The sequence below is a fragment of the Thermobia domestica genome, chromosome 2 (genome assembly GCF_964235325.1).
Source record: "Thermobia domestica chromosome 2, izTheDome1.hap1.1, whole genome shotgun sequence".
NCBI lineage: Eukaryota > Metazoa > Arthropoda > Insecta > Zygentoma > Lepismatidae > Thermobia > Thermobia domestica.
Genome location: NC_137455.1, coordinates 379,501,411 through 379,523,962, shown reverse-complemented (window position 1 = coordinate 379,523,962; position 22,552 = coordinate 379,501,411). Strand labels below are relative to the sequence as shown.

The window sequence follows — 22,552 nt, the reverse complement described above, 5'->3', positions numbered from 1 at the left end:
AAAAAACTCATTTTCTTTTTCGTCATGAATTAGAAAACACCGTTGCCAGGGCTTACATTTTTAAAATAAGTTAAAGCAATAATCTCATCTTAATAGACCTTACCTTAGGCTTCAAATCAGGCAAACTGAAATTTAATAAAATTTAGTCCTCAATGTCCTATGTAGGCTCTACGAGATAAGATTAATGCAAGTGAATTATTACGGAAATAATGATGGAATGTAATGTAGGAGGAAACGGGAGAACCCATGAGGAAACGGAAGAACCTTGTTGTCTATCATTTGGACTAGGATCGAAGGAGGTCCTCTTGTCAGAACTGTAAGAGGTCTGCCACTGACTAATAACTTCCGCGATAATGTTGGCATCTCCTATCCATGTACTTTCCACATGGTCTTAAGTGTTTGATTCCACTAGAAGTTCAGTCACCATTTGAATTGTAGCGTCATTTTGCAAACCTTGTAGCAGGTGGATTCCTGTTGAGGGTAAAAAATGGCCTCCTTCTTCGCTTGTATGTTTTTTTTTTTACTTTACCGATAGTGAATTGTTTATTTCTTGTTTTAGTGAGTTTGGATTACCAAAAACTACTTTGTATGCCCATTTACGCTGTCTGTCGGGATATACACCCGGGACACACAAAACCCCTCAAGAACTATTTGTTGGATCACCATTATTTTTGGCCAGTATGTAAAAATTGAATAGTGAGGAATCAAGTTTGATTATGAGGTGATGCATCCTATTGATCCCAAGATAAGGACAATTAAAAATCGATTCCCCGTGTATTTCTATGGGAGTAGTATGGGATTCATCCTTGCTTGTAGACCATCCACAGTACTGCTAAGATGAGCGGGTTAGTATAATGCTCAGGATGAAAATGCTAATCTGCCGGTGTAAGAAAACGCTAAAATGAATCTAAATTACTTTATACAAATCTAAAGCGGTCAAGTTTAGCTTGTTAAGAGTTAGTTAAAAACCAAACTCCATGACGTGGTATACACTGCTACTTGTTGTAGACTGTAAATTCTAAGATAGAACTAACGACACTTAAATAAACATTTATCTTTTTCGATAATCTTTTCTTTTTGACTTATATTAGGTCCTACATATTAGTTGTTTATTTGGGTTTCTGTAGTTATAGTGATCTTACTTACCAAGAAAAGAGCGAGTAAGAGTAGGTGTCCACCCTAATGTTAGACTCGGTTTCTTCTATCTGATTTCGGTGGCCCCGCGTAGCTCTCGCCTTTGGTGCGAGCTGTCCAGGGTTCGATTCGCGGTGGAGACACTCGGGTCGGAAAGATATAACAGCTTTTTTTAGACCAGTCATTCTCAGTGAAGTTCCTGGGTTTTCCTCATTCACACCAGCCAAATGCCAGAATGGTACCTAACATAAGATCCCAGACCACTTTCTTCTTCGTCTCCAGTTCCCCGGGCAGTGTGATCGCTATGGGACGTCATCCAGTGGCGGATCCAGGGGGCGGTCGGGGCGATTTTCCCTTCAGAAGAGGACACTTTTTAATTATATATATACAAATAACACCCATCTCAGAGTTTGGAGCTGTTAAAAGTAGCTCTAAGGAGCAGTATTACAACGCACCGCCCCCCCAAAAGTCCGTCCTGGATCCGCCCCTGACGTCCTCCCTCATATGTGTGACGGGCTATCATGGCCATAGATGCAGAAAGCCCAGAAATCTAATTCGTAATCCTAATCCTATCTGATTTCTAAATTTAGGGACCCATATAAGCTTCAAAGGTACCCAGAGTTCAAAAACATAATAAACCAATGGTCTATACCAGCCTTTTCCGCACTGTGGCCCCTCTAGAGTCTACAGTACATGTGAAAGACCCCTTGCAATATATACTGTTAGCAGTGGCGTATTTACGATTTTGTTTCGGGGGGGCTTTGCCTGAAAATGTGAAAATTCAGCAAGATATGTCATATACTTTACTATAGTAAGTGAGATTTCGGGGGGCTTAAGCCCGGAAGTCCCCTTAAATACGCCACTGACGGTTAATATTTATATTTCTGTCCCATGTAAGTATATATAATATGGATGTGTTTTTGTTTTCCCTTGCAGTGGTATAATCATATTAGAGTAGTATTTTTCCTACTCCGTAATCGGGGGTTCAAACCTAGGGCCATACAACTTGACTAAGATGCTGCAAATATAGCCTATAAATAAATCCAGTACGTAAACAAAACTAAACCACAATAGTCAATCATCAGATAAAAATAAAAAAAGTATTAACTTCAACAAGTTAACATGATAATAAGTGTATGACTCGCCGAGGTGCACAACTTCAATCAATGTGATGGTTGGTTTTGTCTTTCAGCCACTAACTTGGTAATTGCTACGATCAAACGAAGAAACTTTTAGGTGATCAATACTTATACCTTAAAATGGTGTATTTCTCACCATGTGCCTTCTTCGGATTGACTTGCGGACCCCCTAAAATGGTCTTGTGGACCAAAGGTTGGGAAAGACTGGCCTACAGAATATAATCATAGGTAAATACATAGTTTTTCAAACACGCTTATTTTCTAATAAGCTTGCAATAGAAGTCTCTTTTTGATGGTTTAGATATAATATTATTTTGATGATATACGATGGAAGAGGAGCTCTTCCAGCACGAACAAATACTTTTTCCGATATTAAACATACTTTCACGACACTTTCTAGAGACAAAGCAACTTCAACTATTACCCCTTCGGTAATCCTAGCCTCCCGCGCCAAAGAAAAGTATACTATAGTCCGCGTCAGCCGAACTCGCGGATGTTGTCAACCAATGAGTTTGCACCGCGATGTTGCTAAACCTCCGGTGAGAAAGACATCTTCCAGCAGGCGCATGTTGCATGTATGAAAGGTACGCGTCTAACTAACAACATCCAGTATGTCATAAGAATACAAAACTTCGACACTAGTAGGGTCATTAATGTATGTATCTTATTAATAATACATCTACTATTTTCTGTTACAAATGTGGTATTTTGTTTGGTTCGTATGTTCACCCGATAGGGAAATGAATATAAATATACTTGATATTAGTTGGCTAGGTACGTCGTTTACAATAAAAGGTAATCGTAGTGTTCCATGCTGAAGCCGCCATTTCACCAACGGTGAATTATTATTATTATTATTATTATTATTATTATTATTATTATTATTATTTATTTATTTATTTATTTATTTATTTATTTATTTATTTATTTATTTTACATGACAAGTAACTCAGGTCCAGCAATAATTTCAGATGATTTCGCCCGCAGGGGAAGAGAATTTCAGTACACAAAGGACAAAACTAGTATTGAAAAAAAATTCTGATAACTTGCTGAGCATAGTCAGAAATTTGTTCCGGGGGGATTCCGCAGCTTCGGGGGAAAATTTCCTTCAGGTCACCCTCTGCAATCATCATTGGTCATATTTCTAACCAGAAACTTGAGGACTATGTCATCCAATTTTTTGAATGAGGCCTCATCACTGCTAAATTAAAGTACCGCTAGTTTTACAGTAATTATGTGATATCTTCAAATAGATAAGATAATCGAAATAAAAAATTACGGCGCACTAGACCAGTGCTATTCAACCGGGGATACGCGAAGATGTTTCTGGGGTTACGTAATGCTGCTTCTGAGGGTCTGCTGTATGTCTGTTCACAGTTCACTGCAAATGAAATTCGATAATTTGTAAATTTGTGACTTTTTTATTTATGATCGAAAACAGTACAATGAAAGTAGTGACAGTGATATTTCACAACTTCTTCCCTTTCTGTCAACATATTTGTGAGAACAGCGTTTCCCTGCATCAACATCAATAAAAAACGAAGCAAAGAAATTGCTTGAATCCAGAATCAGTTCTGATTCTCGCACTCTCGAAAGTTCGACCAAGATTCAAGAAGTTAGAGTCCTGGAAACAAGTTCACAGTCAGTCATCTCATTAACGGGTTAGTTCTAAAGTTTCTTTTAGCTCTTGAATTTTTAACATTGTCCTCAGTGAAGATGAACTATCAGGGAAGATGAGGGAAAATCCTCCTCAGTAGAACTGGATGTCTCCCATATGTTTCGAAATTTCCCATGTCATTTTTTTTCGAATCTGCACTTTATCCCCGTGTAAATAGTTTTTTGATTAGCACATTGATTGTCTTTTGTTGAGTCTCTATTTGCCCCGTTTTTTTTTAATCAACAGAACATGTGTATTAAGTTTAATAAGTTAATTTCTATTTAATTTTTTAAAAACAGCTTCAGAGGTACACAATTGGATGGCGAACTGAGTCTAGCTGTACGCGAGAAAAAAAAAGTTAAATAGCACTTCACTATTTCCACGAGGACCCGTTTTCGCGAGTCACCTAGTAGCTTTCCGTTTCAGCCATTTAGAAACGCGAAAATAAATGCCTATTTTCTAAATGGCTGGAAATCGAAAGCAGATAAGTGAGTCGTGATAACTGTATCTCATGTAAAATAATATTGTCTAACGAGCTCATGTTCCACTTTTTGATTGTCTTTTAGCTGTTTGAAGATATCACATTATTACTGTAAAATTATCGATATTTTAATTTCGCCATGATGCGACCTCTTAAACCTACAAACTTTGCCTACACCTTGAGTAAACAATAGTTATAAGTTCATAAAATCATCTGGCAAAAAAGTAAAACAAATATATTGTTTGCACCAAGAACTGCTTCTGGGAGAAGACCTCAAGTTATTCTGGTTGTATGCAAAGAAAGAACTGACAGTTACGCTCGTTCTGAAAGAATAGCAACAAAACGGTACCTGGAGTAAGCAATGACATTCTACAAAAGTAAAAAAGACGGTGTTGTATGTCTATATTTATGTCCGAGTTCCCTCGCCTTCGTGTTTCTTTTTTGCTTCTAAGTTTGTAGTATCCCCCTCCTTCCCTTTTTTACACCCACTTGCAATTACTTCATCGAATAATTAGAGGGTTTCCAGTGTGCCATTGAACATAGGATCACATGGGTTTGATTCCTTTTTTTATTTTTTCCCCCTTTTCTACTAGGCTTCAGCGTTTTCAATGTTGAAATAATGACTGCTTCTCTGCGCTTTCCTTGAAAGGCTACGGACATAATTGGTTAGTGGGCGGGTTTCTGAAGACATGAGAATGATGATGAAAGAAAAAAGTGGTTTCGTTTTAAACAGTTCCTTTCTTTCTCCTCTCCCTTCCTGCTGGTCCCTTACCACACTGTGATTATGTATCCACACACCCCCTCTCTCACGCGCCCTTGAAGGCATACGTTGTCTTCATTAGTAACGGTGTTTCTTATCTAGCCACTGAGTTTTTTTTTATTGAAAAAAAGAAGTTTCATTGTTCTGGTTTTCATATATTTTGCTTACCATTATCAACTGACATGTCTTGCATACATTATGCTCCACAGCTTACGAGAAGCTTATTCCGAATAAGTAGTCGTTCTCTGTTATGCCTATCTTATATTTATCTATTCGTCAGCATATAAATTTAACTACACGCAACTATGATTCCTTCGCGGGAGGGACTTCCAATACACCGGGTGATTAAAAGTAATGCTGTGAAAAATACTAATAATCCACATTGAGTACTGTCGGAGATATGCACCTGGAAATATTTTCGTAGCTCCGAGGCGGAATTACCCTGCCCCTGAAATCATTGAGTACACATATAATTGGTGGTAGTGTGGTCATGTAATCTAGCTATATGGAAGGCAGGATACTGTGGTGGGGAACGGCCTATAGTGTACGGCTGATCGGCACACCTACCAATTGCACTGGGTTCGATCACCAGTTGTGGTTCCGGGCCCACGTTCGTGGTAATTTTGTCCTACACAACCAGGAGACCCGTATTCTAGTGGTTAGAGCGTTGGTCCTGCGTTCGATTCCTGGCCAATGCTTCCCAATTTTCGGCGTCCACCCAGCGTCATCAGGTAAAGTCATATGAATAATAGAGTCGTCAGGGGAAGCCATATGAATAATGAACGTGACGGTCACTAGACCTGCTGATACGCCCAAGGCGCCCAACAGGGGGGCAAGGTGGGGCGCTCGTCCCTCCTAAGAGGTAATTGTACTTGGGAATATCGAAAACCCAATAGAATTTGTACATTAGTTACAACAAAATTTGAAACTATATTTGAAACGTCGCTTGTACTCCCCCCCCCCCTTTGACACCACAACATGGGCGCCCTTGGATACGCCTGTTAGAGACATAGCGACGCAGTAAGGTGAACACGTTCGTCGCTAGGCTGGTCTTAGTTTAACCAGTCCTTAAAGATGGCATTGGAGCGTCTCAGCTCCACAAAGAGCTGTTACGCTAAATTGTTTGGTTTGATTGTTCATGGCCTTGGTGTACGCAAAAGAACACAAAACACAAATTAAAATCCAAACGAGCACATGTACGCTGAACAACAGATGTTCACTCTTTCGTTCTAACTGCCCTAATGGCTAGCACTGCGCGTCTTGGTGGACGTGGTACCGGGTTTGATTCACGGCGGAAAGCTCTGAAATTGAACCCATTATGATGGTTCGAGTTCCACCTTACACTGTAGGTCTATATCCCATACAGTCTCGGTGCCGAGAAGGGACTCTAATCTCCAACCAAAACATAAATGCGGGACATTAGATTTCAATTTATTATACAATAGTATTTTACTTAGCAGCTAATAAGAGGCCCCAACTCGGCGAAATTAAAATACCCCTAACTTTGCAGTAATTATGTAATATCTTCAAATAGATAAAAGATAATCGAAAAGTGGAACAAGAGCTCCCTAGACAATATTATTTTACATGAGTTCCGTTATCACGACTGACTTATCTGCTTTCGATTTCCAGCCATTTAGAAAATCATCATTTATTTTCGCGTTTGTAAATGGCTGCGAACGAAAAGCTACTAGGTGACTAGTGATAACGGTACCTCATGCAAAATAATATTGTCTAGCGCGATCTTGTTTCACATTTCGGTTATCTTTACTTAATTGAAGATATCCTATAATTACTGTAAAATTAGCAGTATTTTAATTTTGCAGTGATTAGATCTCTGAAGCTTTGAGAGTCTCAATATTGTTGTCTACAAGAATTGCATCTCCTTATCATTGGTGAGCTTTATATAAACACTGGAACTTACCTTATCATTTGTCACTACTAGAGGCTGAAACATCTCATGAACAGAGTCCTTGCAAACAGAACCACAACTTTCTAGCCACAAGACTTATTCAATACTATCTTCTCAGACTGTGGTGGTCTTACTTCATCCCAAAATTTCTCCTTTCTCCAATTTTCCATCGTAAAAGTGTCACTCCTTCCCCCCAAAAAAGACCCAAGAAAGATTCTGGAGGCTGTGTATGCTGTACTACGTGAAAAGATATCTGAAAGGCACCATTTTCTTTATTTTTCGTTACTTTTGGTCATGTTGATACTTGATTGAATGCATCTAGTGTTCCCACAACAAACAAGATTGTGTAGAAATTCTCTCTTTTATTATGATTAAAAAAAAGAGATAGATACTAAACCATGAAGATGTTGAAGGTAAAAAGAATGCTCTTTTTCCTTTTTATGAAGAGTGGTTCCTTTTCTTTTCTTGTATGTATGTGTATATAAATATAGAGAAGGGGAGTTATTTGTTTACTTATATTGGAATTTCCGCTTGCGTTTGACTGTATCTACAAATTTGTCACGGGCTATCCTTTAAAAAAAAAGTTTTAAGAAACAAGATACTTTTTTATGACTTGAAACCGTTATGCAATAAAAGAAGGGTGCATTTAGTTCTTCCATTTGGTCAGCTTTTTTTAAAAAAGGAAAGACAGCACACCCTCGAGCTATGGTGACAATAACTTCTTTTGTCATCATGTGTGGTAAAACAGTATATATACGTAGGTATTTTGTGTCCTTCATATGGATTGCCAAAGGCGAGGTCTCAATGTCACTGTATTTTGTTTTGAAGTATCAGCACAGTTTAGCGTTTTTTATGTACACTTGGAAGCAAAAGTTAATGGTGTCCTGAAGCTAGGAAAGTTTGAAGGTCCAAAAATTAAGCTTATACACAAAAGATACCCATTGAATTTTCCTGTAGAACTATTGTAACTTTTCCTCTGTAAAAGTTCTGACTCTTTGATTCTATAGAAAGCCGGAGTGTTCTATATGGAAGGAATACTGCATTAATTGACGTGTGTATGTGAATATCTGAGTAATGAAGTCGTTATTACTCAGTATTGTATTTTTTGGTATCTTAGTCCTAATTATTTAATCTGTCTCTTCTCTCGTGCCTCCTAGGTTCCAGTTTTATATCTTCTCTTTTATCTCTGTACACGATTTAAAAGTATGTAAGACCGGGAAGTGGCGAGCTGAGTGAGGGGATAAATTGGAAACAGTTTCAGGGCACCACATATACAAAAACTGTTTCTCTACACTTGTTTGTTTATTTGTTAAAAGTTTAGCGTTCTTTCTTAACACCAAGGCTAAATGAGACGTGAACCTACAGATTTTAAGTAGGATCCGAATCATGATTATTTCCAACGGAATTCGAACCCGGGACTCGTGCCTTCAGATCAGCGAGACAGCAGGTAGACACATCCTTCAATATAGGTTAGTATTCATTCTATGTCTAGTGAGAGCTTCTTCGTGGCTAAGCAGTTAGCGTACGCGCCTTTGTCGTGGGAGACCTGGGTTCGGTTCCCGCCGGGAGCTGATATGGTTCAAATTGCACGTTAATCAGTAGGTTCCGTCTCATATAGCCTCGCTGCTCCAAGGGCGGTTAAACTGAAAATCAACTTAACTCAACTCTATCTTAGTGAATTAATTTGGGACAGCGTTAGGATTCAATGGTTCTCCCTTTGTTTCTGCGGCGATCATCTTCCTGATTCTTTAAGTTACAGAGTTAGCTAATAACATTTTGAAATCATAATAGCTGGGGAGAAAGAAGATTGTCTATCATAATCCGGGGATTGAAGTAGAAGCCTTCAGGCTACTTTTCTTTTAGCGTTAGTGAGGTACGAACATTTTTTAAATAATGAACATTTTTTTCTAAAAAAGAACATTTTTTTTTGTAATTGAATAAAGTAATTTGAATAGAAAGGACATCGGTTCATTTTTAGTGGAGTGCAAAAAGAATTTAAAAAAAAAAAACTATTGTCACCTAGTTACAAAAGACACGAACAATGAGTGGTAGGGATAGTAAATGAAGAATAGAATAGAATAGAATAGAAGGTAGAGGGGACAGAGACGGAAGGGTTGGAGTAGAATAATTTGCAACTATTCCCCCGACATTCTTTATACCCCTCCCCCCCCGTCGAACTCCTACACCCACTCTAGAACATTGTCCTCTCATACTGCTACCCCTTTTCATTCTTTCAACTTTGAGAATGGATGGTCTGTAATTATTAGCCCCATCCGGTTGGCAGCACTCCCTCCCCTCAATATGACCGTTCTAATTAACGTAACTAATACTGCACTAAAGAGATTAATATGCAATAATTTACAGCTTTAGCAGAATCTCTGATTAACTGTCTTCATTTGGAAAGCTCATTTTTTTATTATTTTTTTACTCCATTTTGGGAATTAATTAAAAAAAAAGGAAGGAAGCAGGAGAACCAAGGGAAAAACCGGAGATTGAGGGTGGAAAGAAGAAAGAACAGGGAATAATGGATGAAGATTGGTGGAAACTAAGCCCAGCTGTGCGAGCCAATGAAAATGAAGGAGTAGCATCTGGAGTTTCGCATGAGAGTCCAATACTTTATTGCGAATTTCTTATGATGAATGGTTTTGCTACGGGTCGATTTTCCAAGCTTCTGGACCAAACATCTTCAACCCCCAAAAGACGGAACCTTACGTTCATATACTATTGTTCTTTCTACATTAGGTGACCTTGAGGTTGAGGTTAGTACGGGGTTTGCTTGACGTATGTAGGGGAGGAATAAAACCCCGCCACCGGATATAAGGTTCACATTCTTCATTAGTATATTATTTATTAAAGGCTTGAGGACACATTAATCTAATAGTTAGAACGTTGGACTCACGTTCACGCGGTCCCCGGTTTGATTCCCGGCGAATGTCGTAAGGTAAACTGGGGAGTTACGTGTTTGTCGTAAGGCTGGACGTAGTTCAGCCGGTCGCTAACAGATGGCATTAGAGCAGCTCAGGCCCATAAGGACTGTCATGCCACTGGTTTAGTTACTATAGGTTACTACTGTTTAAAATGTTCATTATACTATCTCAAACTCAGGGCGGAGGTGCATTTGCACCCTAAATGATATCAACGTTAGATCATCCCCAAAGTGCTTGGGCGCAATAACCCCAAATTTATTACTTCCTCTCCCTCCGAAAGAAAAATAGCAGAGGAGATCAGAGCTGGTTCTGACAAAACCAATATAACTTGCTTTGTATTTTTTTATACATTAAATTTATTCCATTTAGCATTCATAAAACCATCATTATCCTATGATTGTGCCGAGTTTGATTGTGCTGTTTTCAATGAAAATGTGTATACCCCCCCCCCCCCAAAGATCTCATGAATGCAACCGGTGCCCTAAAACCTACTTGTGTGTACCTTTGCGTGAGACATACAAGTTAGTCATAAGTCTTGCAATATCCTTGTATACAACTTACCTTCATTTATTACAGAGTAGTTAAAGCAAGCTAACATTCAAGGTATAGTCTAGCTCCTTGTGTTAGACTGTCTACAACCTTCTCCCTCCCAGTTACTTGATTTCACGTCTATATCATATCTTGTCCTTAAAGGAAAACAAATCAATCACTGGTGCTTCCATCTACTGTTGGTTGGTGAAGCATCGTGATTACAGGAAGTGCGTCATAGACTGATATTTGTCATTTCTTGTACATATTAATTGACATTGAAAAGTTAGAGCGAAAGCAATGCCAACTGTTATCACATAAACAAACTTTTTGTGGCTTTATACTATTCTTAAGAGGCTTAATCATTGCCAAATTATGATACCGCTAATTGTATAGTAGTTACAGTATGTGGTATCTTCTAATAGATAAAAAGATAATCGAAATGTGGGACAAGAGCGCGCTAGACAATGTTATTTTGCATGAGGTACCGTTATCACGAGTCAGTAGCTTTCCGTTTGTTGCCATTTAAAAACGAAAATAAATACCGATTTTCTAAATGATTGGAAATCGAAAACATATAAGTGAGTCGTGATAACTGTATCTCATTGTAAAATAATATTGTCTAGCGATCTCTTATTCCATTTTTATTATTATCTTTTATCTAATTGAAGTATACCACATTAACGATATTTTAATTTCACCGTGATGGGGCCACTTAAGGTTGTTCTCTTTAAACTTTAGGCCCACGTTCCATTTATATATTCTTGGTGATGGAAATGAATTCTAAATTTATACAAACTAACTAAAACGATGTTGTATATTACATTTTCACATGAATCTTAGATCAAACTGAGATATTTTGGCTAGATGTCATCTCTCTACCACCATGCTATAGTGCAGGAGCCAAATTAATAAGATGGAAGAATTTCATAATATTTGGACGATAATTAGATATATCCTTTTAGACTTATGGGTACATTTTCTGAATTGGGACTTTTTAAAAAATATATTGATAGGAACTGATAGTTCTTGTTGAATACATGTGTGTGAATGTTCAGGGGGTGGCGCCAAAATCTAATACATTATAAGAAGACTCATCATGTTGTCCTGCAAAACTTTATCATTCCCAAGAGAGTCTCTCAAAAAGAAACGGACCAGACAAGATATCTGTTTGGATATAGCAGGGGATACTTCCTAGTTTTTTTTTTTATTATTACTATTTCTTTGGTTTTTCTTTCTGAAGTATAGGGATAGAGATGAACTTTGTTGTGGGGGGGAGACATGGCGAGGGAAGAGGGTGAAGAACTAGAATTGAGATTGTAGGAAGAGAAATAAGAAAAGTAAAAAAGAAATAACGGCCGTAAAAAAGAGAAGAAACTAGAAAAAAAAGAAAGAAATTGGGAGATCAAGTTTTACAATTTAAAAGTTTTGTGAGCGTTAGATTTATTGCTCAACTCAAGCGATAAATTTGTTCACGGGAGAGACTAAATTTTACCCACCTCCCACTCTTCTTACTCACTGTACCTATCTCCCTATCCACCCCCTCCTTCCCCCTCTCGTCTCAGGTTTTCCAACTCAGCTTCTGACCCTTCCGAAAGAATTCACCGGAAATCCGTTTCCTAAATATATACCATTTGTGTCATTTCTTTTTGAAAAAAGAAACAATAATTTACATTTTTTTCTCTACTAAAGAAATTCAAAAGGAAAAAAAGGAAAAAAAACAAATAACGACGTGTATTACTTTCGACTATTGAACTTAAGATGTTAGAAATAAAAAAAGAATTGCTAATACAACTTCTCAAATTTCTTTCTGTGAATGAGAGAAATATTTATTCATATCGACATTCGTTTCTAAAACTATAACAAATCGAAGCTGTTCATCTTCTTCTGAGTTCCGGTTGTCAAATGTACAAATTTAAATTTCTCAATTTCTTTGACTCTTTTTTTTTTTTCTTCCTGTAGCAGAAGAAAAATTAAGATGGGGGTTGTAGTTAGATTTATCGAAAATATTTTCAATTTATACATTTTTAAGGGAGCAAGGTTGCTCAGTGGTACAGCGATCACCTCTGGTGCGAGAAGTATCGGGTTTGATTCTCTGGCTACACGAGTTGGGGTGGACAACACAATTTCCTCCCACCTTCTCATTACACAAATTAGCTCATGCTCATTCACTTTGATTAAGCATCCTTTCCTTTTGCCTAAAGGACATAATCGTGTGACGTTAAACTGCTAATATAATTTCATTGCAATTCATATACAACTAGCAGAATGTCCATTCTTTGCACGTGGAGAATACGTTTTCATTTTGGAAATAAAGGATACCAATCAACTTAGGGATTCTAAAAACTATGAATTCGATATTAATACCAGTCACTTTCAATTAGTTTTACATGTCACCATCCCCCCTCCCCTTCCCCTTAGGAGTACTAATGAGGGTTGAATTTGGATTTAAATTGCTTCGGAAGTTTCACTGTTCATCTCAGCAACCCCACAAACTATGCATTCGACACTAATATCGGTCATTTTCGATCGTTTTTTATATATATCTTCCCTTCCCCTCCCCAACTTGCGGGGTTGAATTTGGACTGGAACGGCATCGGATGTGTCTCAGCGGCCCCGAAAACTATGTATTCGACACTAATATTGGTTGTTTTTTCTTTATTTTATATATTATATCTCACCCCTTCCCCGAACCCAAGTTGTGACCTCAAAGTGACATGATAAAAACCATCCCAGGCCCAAACTTCATCTATGTTGAAAATTTGATCGAAACCGGTTGGATGCAGGCCGGTAGCCAGCCCAAAAATGTAGGGGGGGCCCGGCTGAAGTTAGGGGGGCCCGATCCAAAAATATTATAGTTCATCATCATATTATAGTTCATCTGCAAGCCTACCGTGAAAATTTTAGGGGGGCCCGCCCCCCCCCCCTAGACTTTCTCTGGATACGGGCCTGGTTGGATGGTTCAAGGTGTATGAAGTGGCAAACACTTTCATTTTTATGTACATATATACTTAGGTGTATAGATGCATGTTCGAGTCACAATCTTAATGTGTTACGTAATGCTAGTCGTAAACCAAAATTCTGTACTTTTTCCATTGAAACTAATGTAAATACAATTAGTACGTTCTGTCTGCAGACATGGTATTGTATGTACTTTATGTGTTAAGTGGTTTTTTTTTTGTGTGTGTGTGTGTGTGTGTGTGATGAAGACTACAATTATCCTTTTTAGAAACAAAAAAGTAGCAGTATATTAAAACAAAACAATGAGAGCTCAAAAACAGAAAAGTTACAAAAAAAAAAAAAAAAGGTACTTTATGAACACAGCATTCTGACATTTCAACTCAGCAAGTCTCAAGTCAAAAAACTAGGAATAACAATAATACTAGTGGCGTATGCAGTAGGGTGGTTCCATGTCTTACCATCCCTTCAATAAGATATTACGAAAAATAAACAGTATGGTGTGTTAAGATAAATTTATATATATCCTGAAAATATAACTTTAGACCATGCATCCAGTGACGTAACTTGGGGGCAAACGGGCTTGCGACTTGGGCGCCAGATTGGGGGGCGCAAAACTGGGTAAATATTTATTTTCACTATAAGGCCAGAAAATTAGTTTAAACAGACGTAAGATCATTAAAAAAATACCTCGAAACTTAACAGAACAACAACGACTCACCAACCTTAGGATCATGCCCATAGAGCATAAGTTAGCTTCAAAGCTATCTTTTGAGGACATTGTAAAAGCCTTTGCAGCCAAAACAGACTACAAAGTTAAATTTTAGTTCCCGCTTTTTGTCTTTTCATTTAGCTCACATAGATTTAAGAGATTTGTAAAACGTTCGAGTATAATACTCGAGACAATTACTTGACTGTTTGTCATAATGAAGTATTCTATTCTAAAGCAACAGACTGTTGATTCATTCTACACTATGCACATCCCGATATAATTCCAAAAACATTGTGATTTGCAGTTATTATGAATATGTTAAGCATGCTACTCTCAAATTATTTAGCAATCAAATACTAATTAGTTTGGTATTTTATCTTGTACTAAAAATTAAATTATGTACTGCAATTTTGAAATCAATATTTACCAAATTACTGTGTGATGCCAATATCAGATGGAGTGTTTTGGTTTGGTTTGTCAGGGGGAGGGGGCACTAAGGCCACTTCTTGCCCCGGGCGACAACTAACCTAGATGCGTCGCTGCATGGATCTCCCTTTGATTAACTTCGTGTACGCCACTGAATAATAGTAATAGTAATAGAGCCAAGAAAACTAAACACATATTTTCGTTCCCTTCTATAATAACGATATTTCATCAGTGAAAATTGCAGAACAAGAAAAGTAATAAACAATCTGCTGTTAAAATAAAGGCTTCCGAATAAAGTAAGAATGTGGTGAATACAACCGAAATAAGTCATCTGTACGAAGAGGAATGTTGCTCTTCTCTCTTCTGTATTGTTTCCACTGACTTTGGACATTACGTCTCGAAATATTACATCATCCTTAATAATATTATATGGACAATAATACTCAAAATTTATGCCTTCAGTGGCTTTCGGCAAGTTAACATATAAGAGTTAGGCAACAGAAGCAGTTTTTTCTATGCATATTACCTAATTTATAAGAATGTTGTGTGTTTCATAATTATTTAGCGAATAGAAGAAATGTTCGTTACGATTTACTATTATCTCAAATGATGAGTTGCTAGTTAGTTGCAACAATGGTTGCAGATATTTCAATGGGAGAAATCCTCTCCTCTCTTATCAATCATTCAAGAAAATATGAGAAGTTAATTCAGTTTTTCCATAATTTTCGTTTCTCATAGAAGTTATGCAAATGTTAAAAGAGTGTTCAGGTAGACTAGCAAGTGGTTGGCTCGTTAATTTGCTTAATTGTTATTTCACCTAACAGTTTATCAGCTGTTATTCCCGGATAAAAATAACATCCGCCATTTTAGGCAAATTCCGAATCCGCATTTGGCATGATTCTCACTGCACCTAACGATCTTATCAAGGAGGAAACATTAAACGAAATACGCTACGATTATGCCCTTTTAGGCTAAGGGAGACGATTATTAAGCCAAGTGAATGATGAGAATGATGATAAAGTACTTGTTGGAATGAGAATGTGGAAGGAAACTGGAGAATCTCGAGAAAATCCACGGACACGATGTTGTTAACCATAACCTTACTTTACTGGGTATTGAACCAGGAACTCGACGCACCAGAGGTAGGCGCATTACCACTTTTTTTTTTAAGTTAACTGATTCACCGAACGTGTCTCAGCAACTTGCTTGAACTATTTATTACTAATTTTACTTGCTTTACTCGTTTAACGCTTTTCTAATCACCTAGAACGACAGGGGCACGACACGAACACAGAGACATCGAGGAGAGTTAAAATCACAAAGGCTGTCCCATCGGGAATCGAACCCGGGACCCCGTACATCAAAGGCGCATGTGCTAGCTACTAGACCAGCGAGGAGGGTACCCACTGAGCCACCGTGCCCCGTATCAAAAAGGAAAGCCTAAGTAATACATGTAACCAGTATTGATTTCAAGGGGTGGCCCGGAATGAATCTTTCAGAAAGGAAATCTTTCGGGGAAAATATCGGATCGTGCTCAATTAGGGCTACCAGTATTTCTTTATTTATCTATTTATTTTATTTATCAACACAACAGGCAGATGCCTAATTAGAGTGTTGAAATATTACAATTCATTTTTAGAAGTTTTTTTTTTTTTTTAAGTACCTTGTACGACATTGTACAGATATCACTTTTATCATGTTTTTGACATAATTTGTTGTAAATAGAATATATTCTCCAGATTGGTGACTTCAGCATTATATTGGTCCTAGACCTTTTTGCAATAGAAGAGACCTATATTATTAGCTCTGAATTCTAGTTGAAGAAACACGGAAGTTTAATAATGATATAAAGTTTGAGCAATCGAATTTATTTTGAAATATTTTTTTGGAGAAATGCTAGATAAGTAATATTACGCCTTTGTTCTAATGAGTAAACATTAAAATTGTCTAGCATTGTACTATAGTTTTCAAGTAAGTGATAAATTCTAATTACTTTGTATATTAAATACCTAAGCAATTTAGATTGAACTTTTACAATTTATTGGCGATACTTTTTTTTTTTTTTTTTTTTTTTTTTGCAAGGGATTCCAAGATACAACAGGATATTCTAACTTGGAGCGTACTTAGAAACATTTTCAAAAGTGTTTTAGTATTACTGATGTCCCTATTACTTCTAATTATGAATCCTAATAATTTTCAAAGCGTCATGAGTTACAGTTTCGATGTGTTTTATGAAGTAGTACTTTAACCTCCTATGTATTGAAATTCCCCCCACTAGGAGAAATCGTCACTCACATGTAACAATATTTCTATACCTATCAACTTATACACAGGGTCACACCCACACGAGGGTCCATCGGGTTCGGAACCTCTCGTTTCTACAAACTTCATGATTCAACTGACATTTGTGCACTTTCTTACCACAAGCATATTTGTTTAACAAATGAATTATTATTAATGTAACCTAAAGGTTTGATTTTAGACCAATTGTACTGTATGTTTTCATGTAAGAATAATCTTGTTCTACTATTTTTTTTTTTCTGAGAATATAGGTTCAATAGTTAACAAACGTTCAATACTACATAGATGTATTGGATTCCTCGGCGTCGCCGCTCCCACCCCCCCTCCCCAAGAAAAAACTTTGTAGTCCTCTCAAAGAAAGTTCCTGGATGTGCGCTTGCTTATATGTATAAATTCTACTAGAGAAAATATGTAAATTAACGCGATTTCCATTATTTCAAATGAGAGTCAATGGAATCTCCATTATGATATATTTAAATTGATGGGATTTTCATTATTTTATATGGAAATTAATGTGATTTCCATTACTTTATTTGAGAGTTGATGGAATTTCCATTATTCAATATGGAAATTTAAGAATTTCCATTATTTTATGTGGAAATTAATGCTGTCTCCATTGTTTTACACTGGAAAATTCGATTCCAGATACAAGATTTTCATGAAGCGAGTAACTTTGTGGAAAGAGTTAGTCTTGTAAGTCCAGATATCAGTTCCTATACACGTGAATTAAAAATTGCCATAGTTTTACATTGAAACCATGTACTCATTGTGATACTAGGCCTACTAACACATATATTTCTTATTGTTTCTTTACAGGTAAGATGCTACAAGATAGTATGCATATTACCTCCTGCCACCTAGACATGTCTTCTGATTTTGTAAGTAACGGAATTTATTTACTATGACAGACATGTGCGTAAGGAACCGTATGAGAAATGATAGCCATCATCGTAAGACTATGAAATGTACCTGCGTTCGATGACAGTATCTAAATTGATACATTTCTTTATTCGTCGTGATTTCAGTATTCGTCATATTCGTCATTACAAGTAAAAATGGACTGTTTGTGTGTGTGTGTGTATCAGTATAAAAGTCATTACGTGAACTAACGAGTCAGACGATAGAACACAGCATAGATATGCTACAAGCAAAGAATGGACTATTTATGTGTGTGTATCAGTATAAAAGTCATTACGTGAACTAACGAGTCAGACGATAGAACACAGCATAGATATGCTACAAGCAAAGAATGGACTATTTATGTGTGTGTATCAGTATAAAAGTCATTACGTGAACTAACAAGTCAGGCGATAGAACACAGCTTACATGTGCTTCTAGTAAAGACTGGACTATTTGAGTGGGTATGTGCATCAGTATAAAAGTTATTACGTGAACTAACAAGTCAGGGGATAGAACACACCATAGGTTAGCTACAAGTAAAGACTGGACTATTTATGTGTGTGCGTGTGTCAGTATAAAATTCATTACGTGAACTAACAAGTCAGGGGATAGAACACAGCATACATTTGCTACAAGAATGGATTATTTGTGTATGTGTGTGTGTATTAATATAAAATTCATTATGTGAACTAAGTCAGGGCATTCAATACAAGAGTAAAAGAAAAGAAAAAAAATTATATGTGCCCGTGTACAGTAATTTAAGTAAGTATGAGAAGCAGTGGGTCCTTGGGTCCCCTTGTGTACCCGTCAATGAGTGAAAGCATATTTTTCGATGTATGTTTAAGTTTGATGTACACGTGTATTATAGTTAATGTTAATTATCAAAGACAACTCTCCTATCATCACGGTTGTATTGTAAATTCATCAATTGCATTTGTATACGCCTTTAGACCTTCATTAATTTATTGTAATTATATTGAGTAGAATAAAAAGATACACAAATGAAGAAATGTAATTTTTTCTAAATTCAGTATTCTGGAATATGTATATATATAAATCATAATTTTAGTTAGTATTGTCTCAAACCATAGTACATACTGATATCTTGCTATACTAAGGGACGGCGTTTGTGCATTTAAAGCGGCGCATCGAGTTACCTTTAAATGCTGTTAGCAAACGACAAGGCTACGATGTTGCCAGAGAGCTAGATGTATCTCATGTATCTGTCAAGTACTCGCATTGCAGTACATCTACTTAACCACGGCAACATCTGGTCAAAGCCTTTATTTTTCATTCGCCTAGCCCAGCCCACACGCAATCGACTGTGTCCCATCTTTTACTTACGCGTTTCAAAGTCTTAATGGTAGCATTTTAGTACCAGTTTCACCTTTAATAAGTGGCCTATTTTTGAACATGTTCTTCTTGGCCATGAATAACTTACTTTTCAGCGTCATATAACTTCGGTTTCGTCGATTTTTCTCAAAACCTACACATGAGAATTTGCTGTCAAAAATATGATTTTGTTTAGACAAATCAGACCTATTGATAAAAAAATGTGCGTCACTTTGGAATACTTTTTTCAGTATACATTAACACAATAATATTGTAGAATTTCCCTTTATTGAATAACGGTAGGAGTTTCAAAGCAAGGAAGTGTCGAAGAATAAGTTAATTGTGGTAATGTTTACGATATTCAAACAAGAATATTGAACAACAAATAAAGTAAATAAGATTTTCTTTATGAAATGAAGTCTAAATAATTTCTTCTGCTTCACTTTTTTTATTTCGAGAATTTTCAAAATGACTGATAAACAATGATTTGGATTTTTTTTTTTAAACGAAAAGAGATTCAATGTGATTTGGGATTTATTAGTTATTTTAAACACCTCAAACAATGCTTTCCTCGTTAATGTAAATGGATTAAGAGGCCTAATCACTGCGAAATTAAACTATCGCTAATTTTACAGTAATAAATAGGGTCAAATAGATAAAAGATAATCGAAATGTGGAACAAGAACGCGATAGATAATATTATTTTGCATGAGATACCGTTATCACGGGTCACTTAGTAGGTTTCCGTTTGCAGCAATTTAGAAACGCGAAAATAAATGCCGATTTTCTAAATGGCTGGAATTCGAAAGCAGATAACTGAGTCGTGATAACGGTATCTCATGGAAAATAATATTGTCTAGCGAGCTCTTGTACCACTTTTCGATTATGTTTTTTTTTTTTATCTATTTGAAGATATCACATAATTACTGTAAAATTATTTGTATTTTAATTTTGTCGTCTTCTTAAGGAGCTTCACTGAGGTCCGAGGAATTTTAAGTTGACTAAAGAGACTCCAAGAAGTACTTGAAGTCACGATTATTCAGTTGCCAATCAATAAACCCCACAAAATTCCAGTCTAAAGTAGAAATGTAACATCTCAAGGAATTGGCTAATACGAGTTAAACATTTCAAAACAAAATTTTCATTGAAAGAGACAATGTTCAACACGCCATCCTTTATTACGAGCCTTGATTGTAAATATTTATTTGATTTTAGATATTCTTTCTTTTTCTGTTTTGATTATAAGTTAGGTTTCTATTTACGTGTTGGAGTGTGATTGATTTCAGCTTTACATCCATTTTTAGCAATGAGGCCAGTATGAGACGTGGATCTACAGTTTTATGTGGGACCCAATCCACATGTCCCCACCAGGAATTGAATCTGGGTCTCCTGAGCTGAAGTTACGTGCGATAACATGTAAGAATATACAGGGTGTTTTAAAACAACACGGACAACATTTGGGAGATGATTCTTGACACCAAGATAAGGCAAAAAGTATAGACCAACTTGAGTGCACAAATGCTTTCTTTCGGAGTTATAGGGGCTACGATGGCTCAGTGGTAGAACGTTCACCACTGGTGTATGGGGTCCCTTCGTCGTGGACAAACACCGTGTGCGTGTGTTTTCTCGGAATTCTCCTGTTTCCTCCTCCTTTCCTTCTGTTTCCATCATTTCATTAATTTCTCATCATCACCGTCTCCTTTAGCCTAGCCGTTATAACTGTGGGAAGTAAAACTCAAAGATTTCATTTCATTTTATTTTGGAGTGATAGGCTGCCGAAAACATGAAAAAATTAAAGCTCCAAAACTTGGGAACTACCGTAGCCGGGTCAAGACTTGACTTATGAACTAATATGTGCCCTATCCAAAAATACATATTTCAGTATTCTAAGGTACTCACGCAACAATTTTTATAGAAGAGTTTGGCTATGGGTATATAATTTAAAACCAATTACCTCTATGAAAATTATTGCGGAAATACCACAGGATTCTGAACCTTGTATATTTGGATAGCGCAGATATGTATTAGCTCCTAAGTGAAGTCTTGATCCCACTACGGTATGTCCTATAGTTTTGGATCTATGGACTTTTAAAGTTCATTTTTTTTATGTTTTCGGCAGCCTATAACTCCGAAAGGAAGCATTTGTGCACTCAGGTTGGTCTATACTTTTTGTCTTATCTGTCTTATCTTGGTGTCAAGAATCACCTACCAAACGTTGTCGATCTTGGTGTGAAACACCGTGTATATTATAACAACATATAATTTTTAAAAAATCCATTTTGAGTGAAGTCTTTGTAACTGTACTAATGAAAAGTAACTTGTAAATCATTGAATTGGACTCGTGAAGACACAGTAGCAATCTTGTATTATATTTCTTGTTCATCTCTCTTGGAACTAATATATATATCTTCCAATATGGTGATAAAGGAATCCGAAAGATACAGTAAAGAGGTGTCTATTAATAAGGATTCAATAGGTGGAAGTAATAGGGGGTGATAGCGTTGAATGGGATGAACTACTGGTAGATCTAGTAGTCACTCTTTATTCCATTTTTTCCTTTCTGTTCTTTATGAACTACCCAGTTTTTCTTCTCCTTCTTCTACTATTTTTTTATCATCCATTCATTCTCTCCTGCACATTCTGTGATTTACCTCATTGTTGGTGCTATCAGGGGTACTTTATCTTGACATAATGTTATACCATTTCGCCATATCAGGTTTGGCGTTATTGCATCAACGAGCATTGCTTCTGATGGGTCCTTAACAAATACATATTTTATAAGGGGCAGCAGAAGAAGAGGAGGCCCCGCAGAGAAAAAAATATGGCCGTCTTCCGCCTCTCTCTCTCTCTCTCTCTCTCTCTCTCTCTCTCTCCCTGTAGTTGTTTATTAGAGATGATAGAAAATATAGCTTATGGCCGTGGTACTAGTGAACCGCAAAAATGTTCCATTTTAAGGCAATTTTCTTTTCAGTTTTTCATTCTTTTTTTATTTATTGATACGAATGATATGATATCCCCCAACCTTTATTCTACCACGTTTTCTTCGCACATTTCTTATATTTTCTCTGTGTGTGTGTGTGTGTCTTACTCACACACACCTACACACTAATGCACTCACCTTTGACCTGTATACGTGATCCTATCTTTCAGAGCTCTGGTGTCTACAATACGGTTTTTGTGTAGAGAGCACATTATATGCTTCAATAATGGCAAAAGAATACCCTTAAGCGATTGAGTATATATATATATATATATATATATATATATATATATATATATATATATATATATATATATATATATATATATACCCTACTACCCTCCTGTATGGTTGCTTTTATTGCGGAAGAAAGTGATAGGTGTGTAGGGTAGGATGGGGTAAGTT

At 36.7% G+C, this 22,552-nt stretch overlaps 1 protein-coding gene across 2 annotated transcripts in view; it reads left to right on the top strand.

Moving 5' to 3' along the window:
• The window catches only part of LOC145678863 (homeotic protein ultrabithorax-like), a 755,760-nt gene that overhangs the window by 439,407 nt on the left and 293,801 nt on the right, over nucleotides 1-22,552 (top strand). The window contains exon 3 of one of the 2 annotated variants that reach the window (XM_081749431.1): nucleotides 17,752-18,834. The exons of the other annotated variant lie outside the window; for it this stretch is intronic. The gene's annotated coding sequence lies outside the window, so the exon portion shown is untranslated. Of the gene's footprint in view, nucleotides 1-17,751; nucleotides 18,835-22,552 lie in introns of those variants that run through there. 2 annotated transcript variants of the gene reach the window in all.